The sequence below is a fragment of the Coenobita brevimanus genome, chromosome 66 (assembly GCF_032717465.1).
Source record: "Coenobita brevimanus isolate Jiangsu-jjx chromosome 66, ASM3271746v2, whole genome shotgun sequence".
NCBI classification, from domain to species: Eukaryota; Metazoa; Arthropoda; class Malacostraca; order Decapoda; family Coenobitidae; genus Coenobita; species Coenobita brevimanus.
In genome coordinates this window covers 443,927-455,670 of record NC_137019.1, presented here as the reverse complement: position 1 = coordinate 455,670, position 11,744 = coordinate 443,927, and positions in this window count along the sequence as shown.

Below are 11,744 nucleotides of genomic sequence, written 5' to 3'. Positions count from 1 at the left end.
CCTGACAGTCAATAACTAAAACTAATAATAATGGACAGGTTCTTGCCGGTGCTTAACTCCTGGCTGGCACAACGGATTTAAGTTTAAATATGGAAGAACTGACTGAAATACCAGTTGTGAATAGTGAGTTTGTGCAAACTAGGAGCGGCAAACTAAAGTAAGCTTAATGTGAAGAAATAAAACACAAGTCTATGTTACATAAAGCTCAAAGAAAAGAACTGTAAATTTAGTAATTACAGTAAAATAAATTTACGTTACATGACTCAAAATGAATTCAAAAGGGGAATGAGAAGCGCTATTTGACCAATTTTTATATAATGGCAGTACGACGCACACAACAATAGCGTATGGGAAGGAGGAATGCACACTGCCATTTGGGAAGGAACGAGAATTGTGGAAAGCAAAGCACAAAGCTTGATGAGGATTGAAGGGGAACTGCTGCTTATGGCACTTCTTGGTGATGGGGTTTTGTTACCTGAGGCTTATATAGGAAGATATTTGGTAATGATAACACTTCGGTTTTTGTTGCCAGTAGACTGTTGTAATTAAAGAGAATACTGTATAAAAGTAAGCAGAGAGAATAATATTTTGAGGATGATTGAAGAAAATATGTCCGTGTCTTAAGGAGAGAGAGAGAGAGAGAGAGAGAGAGAATGCTACTGGTGTGGTATTGCAGATAATTGGGCAGATGCTACTCCACACCTGGTTTTACCCACTGATCGTCTCACCGTCTCCACTTACTTCTTACTTCAAGTGTTCTTGGGAATGTAGGAGGGGGGGGGATTCTCTCTCTCTCTCTTTCTCTCTCTCTCTCTCCATTTTTACTTCCTACAGAGCCAAGAGAGCATAAGTATCTTACTTTGATTTGAGCGTGAGACCAGGGTTCCTTTTCTCCCCAGTTAAGGAAGCTCCTCAACACCGCATCCTTAGCGATTTATTTTTGGATTTGGTTTTTAATATCTTTTCTTGTGATATTAATGCTGTGTATGGCGACGTTGGAAGTATTTATACAACACAAGAGGACAGTAAGGTGTACTAAACAAACTAAATCTCTTAGGAAAAGGTGTTAGGGAGCTTCCTTTACCGACGAGAATACAGGTCCACATACCCCCCAGTCAAGCTACTCCTGAATCAGCATCTTTCTTCCCCATCCTGATGAGATATTCTCGGATCATCTTTAATTATAGAACCAGGATAGTTACCATAATCATCTTGCTTTGACATACTGCTTGAAAGTTTGTGTGTGTGTGTGTGTGTGTGTGTGTGTGTGTGTGTGTGTGTGTGTGTGTGTGTGTGTGTGTGTGTGTGTGTGTGTGTGTAACAGAATAACTCAGACATTTGTGATCTGGATTTAACCAAACTTAAGGGAAAGCCTGATGTGTTTTAGAACAGTAGGTTAGAGGGCAAGGTCATAGTTTAGCCCAACAAAATCAACTTAGTTTTTATCCAATTAGTCTAAACTTTGGAGAAAGGGTCGGGGATAAGGAAGTAATGAAATGATTCAGTTTTGAGAATAGTCAGAGGTAAAGGTCGAAGTTCAGCCCATGGATGTGATTGTTAACAAAATAAACAGTTTTGATCTGATTTCAGTGAGACTTGATGGAAGTGTTAAGGATCAACCAAGTAGTAAATCCATTGTTTTGAGAACAATAGGTCAAAGGTCAGTGTTAAATTCCAGTGTCAAGTTAATTTTTTTTTTTTTAATAAGACCAAAGTTTGTAGAATAATTGCAGATAAGGCAAGGAAAAAAATTAATAGAATTTAGAGGATAACAACACACTCACATGAAAAGGTTAAAAGCCAAGGTCACAGGATGAGGTCAGCACAAACAGTTTAGGTCAAATCAGTGAAGCTCGCTGGGCTGTGAAGAAAATAGTCACAACTCTTGATGTGATTTGGATCAAACCTGTTGGATCACTTGAGTATCACCTAAGAGGTTGACCTTTTGTTTTAAGAATAGTGAGTCTGAGATGAAAGCCACTTGGATATATATATATATATATATATATATATATATATATATATATATATATATATATATATATATATATATATATATATATATGATGCGCCTTTTCTGAGAAGTTGATTCATAACCAGCTTTTTTTCTGGCATCAGGGAACATGAGTGTCGCAGCGTCTCTAGGCAGTAGGTCAGCATCATTGTTGCTCAGAACTCAGCCTCCATATTAAAGGTGGAGGAAAGTTTTCGCCTTAGCATCATCTGTGCGGGATACGCGCTTATTCTCCCTTCCCCTGTTAACTACCTTGCCTCTTGTTTTCACCAACTTCATTTCTGTCTTTCTTATTCTTTCCAGTTTTCCCTTCTCCCCACCCCACTTCATATTTTTTGCATCTTTCCTCTTCTCTCCCCTCCTCTTTTATTTCTCCATCCCCACATTCTCTCTGGCACCTCGGCCACCCCTCCCTCCCCCCACTTCCCTGCCGCCTCCCTCCTTCGGTCCTCCGCCCCCATTTTCGTCTTTTTCTCGTCCGTGTTCCTTCCCCCACTCACTCCCCCTCCTCTTCGCCTCTCACAGCCTTTCCAATTTTCCTCCCCACTCTCGCGCTCCGCCTTTCCTCCCCCCCTCCCTTCCCCCTCCTCTCGATTTTTCCAGCTTCCTCCTCCTGTTCTTTCTCTTCTCCTCAGTTCGTTCTTTCACCACTCAGTTCTTCTCTCTCTCTCTCTCTCTCTCTCTCTCTCTCTCTCTCTCTCTCTCTCTCTCTCCCCCTCCGTCTCTTCTTTCCCTTCTCCTTCCCTTCTCATTTTCCTCCATCCCGCATTTCTTTCCCTCCCTCTTTGTCATTGTTTTTCCCGACTTGCCTCCCCCCTCCCTTTATATCCCTCCATCTTCCTCCCTTTACCACTTTGTTCCCTATACCTCCCTTCTCATTTTCCTCTTCCCCTTTTCACCTCATTTCATTTCTTCCTCCCCCTTCGTAATTTTTTTTTTCCCCAATTTTCCCCCCTCCCCATATCCTTTCGCCCCCTCTTCTTCCATCCCTATTAGCTTTCCCCTTTCTCTCTCCCCCTACCCTTCTCTTCCCCCCACACCGCATTCATATTTCCTGCCCCCTTTCTCCATCACCTCCTCCCCCCCATTTTCCCATCCTAATTCTCCCTCTCTCTCTCTGGCTTCTGTCTCCCCCCCTCCCCCCTGCACAAGGGCCCGCGGGAAGGCGCCTCGCTCCACATTGTACTCATATTAAAGATAATTTACGAGTCCACGTGTTCCACCGCTCTCACTTTCACTCGTTTGCACACACACACACACACACACACACACACACACACACACACACACACACACACACACACACACACACACACACACACACTCAAATCTCTCACTTTCACTCACACACCAGCTGGTTTCATAAATCACTGTTAAAAATTAGGATTTGCACACACCTCGCTTACTGTTTTGGTTGAGTTTTCCAGGCTCAGTCTTACTTCTCTTCCCTGAGACCTGATGTAGCCTTTCCAGCGGACAAAGCTACGTCACTCCCACAGCTTAAAATACTATACTTGGTTGTGGTTGCGTGAAATGCAGTGAGCAGTAGCTATGATGTGGCAGTGACTGTCAAAGCGACCCTACAGTCTGACTACATACCCGGAGCGGCGATATTTATTCCCATTATGTTGAAATCCATGTGCTCAGTGTCACCTTTATCTGATCGTTTTTATTTTTGAGAGGGGGCTAGCCCCCCAAAAAATCGTTGGGGGTCACGCTCCCCAAATATCGCATTGCGGTTAAGTAACCATTGTAGGGTCGGCCACGGCAATAAGTATACAAAGGGAGAAATATAAACACAAAAAGTATATCATTTTCTCGGCCGATGTTTTTATATCAGCTAGGAAGGGCAACAGCTCAGGATGATCATTTTCCGTTCAGTTGTTGATGGTGTTCAAGGTAGTGTTACTTATTAAAATCCTCCAAGAAAGGTCCAGAGGTGTATAGTTTTTCCTGTGGCCGACTGCACAACAAATCTAAAAAAATCAGAGCCATAGCTGCCCTTCATCCAATTATTCTGAGAGTTTTAATCAGAGCCATAGCTGCCCTCCATCCAATTTTTCTGAGAATTTTAAATTTGGTGAGTGGGACTGACCCTCCGATAAATCATGGTTGGAAAATTGTGTTTAGTGGAAGACCTTCCCAGAAACCCGATGAACTCACACACACACACACACACACACACACACACACACACACACACACACACACACACACACACACACACACACCAGATAGCGGCCTGTGAGCGATTGTGCCCGACAGACCTTAACAGTACCCCGCAATACCCTGAGTGATATACCTGGAATCACTGTATGGATTGATTCGGTGAAATTTCTCTAGTTCGCCTTTACGCCGCCAGGGTGGGAGGCAGCGCTGGCGTCGCATGGGGAAGCTGTCGTCATAGCAACCTGGCTGGGCTTTCTGTTTCTTTCTATTTTTGTGTTCGCCTGTGCCTCTCTTCTCATTGCTTTCTGCCTCTGTCTGCTTTTGTGTTGGCCTGCGTCTGTCGCACTAATTATTTGGCTCGCCGCCGGTTTGGCCGAGCTCCTGTGTATGTCGCATTGTTTTTGTTTTGTTAGTTGTCTTTCGAAATTGCTTGTTTATCAGTGTGTCTTTATTGTATGGCTGCATTTAACCTGCTCATGTATATATATATATATATATATATATATATATATATATATATATATATATATATATATACTGTATTTATAATTTCACCTCAGCCGTTTGAGTGTCCACTGCAGGACCGGTGTATCATTAAATCGTGAGGACCGTGAACACCTGAGGACGAGGGCACCAGGCACACCCCAAAAATTCTCTTCTCGGCTAATTTTCACCATTCGTAAGTGTGTTCATCGCCATAAAACCTACATCATCGTCTTTGTCGATGTTTTTTCCAGCTGATAAGCATGAAAAAAAGAAGGGGGAAGATCAAATACTAGCACCTTAGTAATACACTGTGCGTGAGTATATATTTTCCTCGCATTAAGGTCTATTTCTTATCTTTTTATTTTGTTAGGTTCTTCGTTGGTATTCACTAGTTCAACATTACTTTCCCATGTATTATATTCTCTTCGCAAACTCTTGGTTATTATTTAATGTAAACTGATTTCCTTTGCTCTGTGACAAGTCAGAAGATTATGCCATTTTTATCTACCACTGTACTTGATGTGGTTTGGTTCATCATGAAATACAAATATTGTTTAGATTATAATGCCTCTCTCTCTGCTCTCTCTCTCTCTCTCATATCCGGACCAGCTCATTCAAACCTCGAATTATACCCTCCACCCACGCTGCCCTGGAAAAATCACTTCATTTTCACCTTTAATTTATTTTCCTCTCACCTTTGAAAAAAAAATGAGAAAGGGCAAGATGACGTATTTTCTGGATTAATAGACTCGTATCCGGGAGCCCACTTTGAATCCAAAATATGAAGCCAAATTGAATTCTTTTTGTCCCTTTGAGGTCACTTCATTTCGTAGACTCCATATTCGATCAGGATATATTATAGGGAGGATGTTTTGATGTTCTTCTGGTGCTGTTATGACGTTTGTGGTGTGGTTGTGGTGGTGCCGTGTGGCTTTAGCGGGGGTGTGGTGGTGGTGTTGGTTTAGTTGTGGTATGGTTGCGATGGTGGGAGTGTTGGTGGAGGCTTAGTGGTGGTGGTGAGGGGGGGGAATGTGGTGGCAGGGGACAAGATTGTGTGGTGGTTTTGGTGGAATGTTGGTGCCGTGGTGGTGATATTGTCCCGTGTTGGTGGGATGATGTTATGGTGCTGCTTTGAAAGGGTGCACTAGTGGTGTTGTGTATAGTGCTGGTATTATTGTTGTTCCGGTGATGCCGTTTTTTGGTGATGGTGGTGTGTCGATGATATTCTGGCCGTCGTGGTGATGTGGCAAGCTGATGGTATTGGTTGTGATCATGATGTGGTTAAGATGGGATTGTTGTGGAAGTGGTGAGTTGGTTGAGGCTGGGGGGAATGAGTCCTCTTGTAATTTGGTAAACTCTAATTAATGGCGTTATTTATTTCGTCACCGAAGCTAAAGTTGAACGTGACTGTACAATATTCGCTGGTACAAAATTAGAGTTGCCCGTGACTATACGATGTTCACTGTACTAAAGTACTCTGGTATTAAAACCTAATGAACTAAATTTTTTGGTGTCACTAAAACAAGATTCAGATTATTTCCACACGTGTTGGCGAGAATGATGTTTTTTTTTTGGTGAAATAAATGTTCTGATTTTGCTGGTGGTGTTGTGGATGTTGTAGAAGGATTTATCTTAGTGCAGCTTGACACAAATGGGCGGAAGATTAAAAAAAGAAGTTGAAAATATTGAGAGAGGCAGGCGGTGGAGAGTGAGGAGGATGTGAAAGAAACGGATTGATAACATTCTATGGTTCATCAGGCTTTTTGTTGTGGGAGGAGAGAAGGGCGGTGGTGGAAGGTCTGAGAGGCTGGGCAGTGGAAAGATGGATGGAATGTCTGGTGGAAGGAGGGAAAAAATGGGGGTGAAAGGAGGAGAAATGACGGAGAATGAGGGGGAGATGATAATGAGAGATGACGATGTAATGATCAGAGGGTATTAATGCATTTTTCATAAGGATTTTGGTAATGCTATTTGTGTATATTTTTCTGCTGTCTTGTATTTTTTGTTTTTTTACGCCTCATATTAAAGACGAAGTTGTTGATTAATTCCCTTACACCAATAACGTCTTCTCTGTTTTATTCTTGCTTCCGCTGTGCTATTTTATTCAACTTGAGAAAAATCGGGGTATGAAGGGGATATGGAGATTGCATGTTAATCAGTCGCTACAAATAATGTCTCCAAAGGTCGTCTCAAGGTAGCCAACATTAGGTACAAATATACGTTTCCTCATAAGTTAACATTGGACCAGCTCAACATCCTCTCCACGATGATTTACTTTTTCATTATATTCTTTTGCACCTTAAGACAATTTTATTCAGCTCAGGAGAAAGGTCGAACAGGAAGAATTATAGACAGACTTTATTAACCCCTTATTGGTAAGAAGTCTCCCTCTGAGTAAAATTGTCTGGGAACAGCTAGACTAATAACGTGCTTGGGTTGAAGAGGTTATAGATTAGTTCTAGTGGAGCCTCATACATTTAAAATTAGTTTCTCTTTAACCTTTCAAGCATTATTCATTGTCTCCCTCCTTTCTTCACCTTCACCTCCAGCCTTTATCCTCTCTCTCTCTCTCTCTCTCTCTCTCTCTCTCTCTCATTCAGCCTTACTCCTCCGTTATTCACGACCTTGGTACCAAAGATAAGATTTTTATTTCTTCTCCCAGGCCAATCCCAACCTCTTAACGCAAAGTGTGTGTGTGTGTGTGTGTGTGTGTGTGTGTGTGTGTGTGTGTGTGTGAGAGAGAGAGAGAGAGAGAGAGAGAGAGAGAGAGATTAAAAGTTCCTGATGAAGTGTCTTTGGATGGTAATGTAGCTGAGGCACCAAATTCTCTCTCTCTCTCTCTCTCTCTCTCTCTCTCTCTCTCTCTCTCTCTCTCTCTCTCTCTCACACACACACACACACACACACACACACACACACACACACACACACACACACACACACCACACACACACACACACACACACACACACACGCAATAACGCAGCAATCACTTGGTTAAAAAGGTAGTCTGCTCTCTGAAAAGACGTCAGTTCGGAACCAAGCAAGGGCAAGAACAGTTTGAGTATCTGAATTTCCTTAACAATTATATTCCTGATCTACATAAAGACCCATCGATTGTCGTAAAAACACCCGAAGTATCATTATATCGATCCTGTGTGAGACAGCCGTGGCTTGTAAACAGTATGGTCAGTGGGTATGAGCGCCGATGAGGTGATGTGTGGAAGTTTGTAGCGCTTTTAACGTCTGACCCTCATGGTACAGAATGTCAAGTCTATTCCCAGATTTGAACACCATAAATAGTGCACATATGGTATTGCACACGCGTATTTACTGTTATTTATACACACACACACACACACACACACACACACACACACACACACACACACACACATCCCCTGCCTCATACAGCAAACCGATATGTCCATCCGTACGCACAGAACCAGCCAGATCCCCTGCAGACAAACAGACAGACACACACACGGAGACCGATAACGAGGAGCAATATAAAACGGATGCTGGAGCGGCCGTGCTGATGAAAACTCACTTGTCAGATCCGAGGCGGCGACGAAAAAAGAAGCGGGTCCGGGTAAGAAAAAAACACAATCCGGTTCGGTGATGAGGACTGATACGTGTGTGTGTGTGTGTGTGTGTGTGTGTCTTGATCTGTCTTGCTGATTGACGGTGATGATGTCTTGAGTTCAGGTGACTTTTTTTTTTTAGTTCATTCTTGCTGCTACTAGACGAGTTTATTAAGCTCAGGATTGGCCTCTCGTACTGCAGGGATTTATTAAGTCTCTACGTAACCTAAACAGTTCGATAAGCCCACCCTATTCTGAATAAATCTGCTTAACATGGCAGGAACAAAGTTAAAAAGAATTACCAGGGTTCAGTGAGTTACGTATGAAGAGTGTGTTTTACTCTGACGTACGGTGCTGGCATAAATTGTTTCAGGAAATAAGCTGTAAATACTTGTCACTCAGTACAGTTCTGGATGGAAAGCAAGTGACATGGAAGTTTGGGGAACTCCATAATGATACCGAAAATTGTCCATCATGCCGTTTAAAACCGCCCCTTATCTGTACACCAAACAGCAGAGACAGTACACCTTTCTCAGTCTGTTGATAATTCACGTCAGCATGGTGTTTTAAACTACTTGCCGTGTTCATTGATAGGGGCCACAGATATCGTCGTCAGTGGTCCCCTGGGATGGTCGGAACCAATGTATGGCCCACTTTCCATAAATTTTTTATAACATTTGTTACCTTTCCTCAAACTTTTCGTTGATTACCATCAAACCCTCTCTGACCCGTACCTAACAAAAATTCCCTTTTTTTGCATCACACTTTCTCTACACTTATTTCCAAAACAGTGGTTGCTGCTGTGTTCGCACAGGCCATCCGTACTGGTATTCGTGTTCTTGAAACTTCATATAAATCATATGAGTTTATCTACACTGCGTGCTGGTGTCTGTTTAATCTCAAGGTATCCAGTATACATTTTTGCCGTTTGTCTCTCCCGTAACTGCACTGAATAGCCCACATTATCTTGCTCTCACGCTTCTAAAGTAAGTCACATCCCTTCCATCATCCCCTTCCCAGAAATCTGTATTATTAAATCTGCTGTGCCTGTATGTGTGTGTGTGTGTGTGTGTGTGTGTGTGTGTGTGTGTGTGTGTGTGTGTGTGTGTGTGTGTGTGTGTGTCCACGTCTGGGAAGTTATTGATTCAACGTCCATATTGAGACAGACGGCACGGGGTGAAGCAGTGGGTATGTGGGTGGGTAGTACAAAAATACATCCATGGGAAATAGGTCCATGGTGGGACTAGGTCCAGGATGCAATCAGGTCCATGTGGGGAAAATAGGTTCGTGGGGAATATCTCTCGGGGGAGATGGACCCAAATGAGAACATACTGTAGGTCCAGTAGGTAAAAATGGGTCCATGGGTGAAAACTGGTCCATGAGGTATGTTCTGTTCGTGCGAGAACAGCTGTCGGAGACGAGTTGATGTACTAGTCTCTATTAAAGTAGAGATTAAAGATGTACTTGTTCCTTTTGGCCTTCCACTGGCCTACGGGATTAACAGACCTATCTGTAAATCTTTTTCTCTCTATGACCTGGAACATCTTGACGTCAGTCGTGGAGAATGTTATAGCAAAAAAGGCTTATTTGCAACATATTTCTTTTACTCATTGGGCTCTGACCATAGTTCTGTCTCGGTAACCTGCCCTAGACTTCAGTAGGAGAGACATTTGTGTGTCTAGCCTTGCAAATTTTGAGGTCTTTAGACAGTACATCCTTGATTTAACACGAAAACTACTTCCATCAGTGGTCAAGATCCTTCTTGATTGTGAAGAGTCTATGAAATGAGTTGTTCTGTCGGGCTTATAATTGCACAGTTGTGAGTTTGACTATGATTCCTCTGATGCTCTCCTCAACACAGCTGTGGGGTTCGAGATGTAATTACTGTTGCCTGTTTATCCCTGACCCACTTGCACATACAGTGTGTGCGCGTCCGAAATCATGCAGAATAATTTGCCCGACGTGTCAAACTAAATCAGTCCATAATGATCGCAGTGACTTACAGTATCCCTCCAAAAGCATCATTTCTTGCTCAGCCATCAGTCTACAAGATCTTAATTAATTTTTCTCCTTTCCTGTTTCTCATTTCTTTTTCACTCTGACGGTTCTGTTGCTGTCAGTTCCTTTGATGAACCTGAACGTCGCTCCAACTGCTGTATATGCATCTAACTGCCTTTTCGGCGATTGCAGTCCCATTCCTCTTCTACCCCTTGCATGCTAAATCAGAGTATCTTCAAGAGACATAACTTTATGCTCCCTCTTGGTGAAGTTCCACCAGATTTCAATTTTGGTAAGGAAGAGGAACTGGCCAGCCTTTTCAGCCTACGATAATACAGTCCCTTATCTTTCTATTCGATTCGCTGTCTTATCTTCTCTCACATCTGCAATTTGTCCATCATATACAGATGTAAAGTATTAAGGAAGCTATACGAGCAGGTCTCCATAACTGACTAGAATACCCCTATCTATCCATTGATTTCTCTCATCCAGGCTTCTCTCGTATCTCCAGTCTGTTCATCTTCCACTCAGCGGGTTTTATTGCTATCATCTGAACCTCAGTTGATTAATATGCCTTCACTCAGGTTTGTTTCCTGGTAGTGCACATATTGACGTGTGTGTGTGTGTGTGTGTGTGTGTGTGTGTGTGTGTGTGTGTGTGTGTGTGTGTTTTGTATGACGGGAATATATAAAAAACTAAGTGTGAGTGTGTGTGTGTTTTCGGAGCATTTACAAGCTTTGATGTTCAGTATTTCAGCGTATGTAAGCGTGACTGTTTTCATTTTTCCCCCCATGCGTCGTTCATATGCGTATACATCGGAACACATCATCGCCCAAAGAGTGTTTAATCCGAATAATGAATAATCCTTTCAGATCGCAGGTGAATGAAACGCAATAATTAGAGAGAAATTTTCAAAGAGATTCGCTCAGGCTTTGATGTTTTTCCCATTTTTTAATCCTGGCTTGAACGGAAGTAATGGAGGATATAATTGTCCATCCCCTGCGCTGTTTCTGTGTTTCTGTATCCTCTTCGGGGTACAGTAGGGGCTTTAGTCTCTCTCTCTCTCTCTCTCATACAGACATATGTTCGTCTCTGTGCATACCGGAAGAAGTCCATGAACGCCAGAAATGTTGTATCTTCCGCATCTCAATAAACATTTTCATATATACGTGAAATTCTTTAATACTCGATAATTGTTAAGCAGGTTTGAATTTCCCATCACTACTTCGAAGGACCTTACATGCAGGGAAGTTATTGTATTGTAGCCTAAGAGTTGTTATTATTCTTGCTCACTCTCCGTCCGTCAGACCAAGTACATCCGTCAACCACAGGCAAAACCCTTTCAGTAAAAGATCTTGCCTAATTAAAATAATATTGTCTGGAAGCAGCACGAGTAAGCTAGTATGATACTGGTCAAGAGTGTATATTGTAGCCTAAGAGTTGTTGTTATTCTTGCTCACTCTCCGTCCGTCTGACCAAGTAGACCCGTCAAC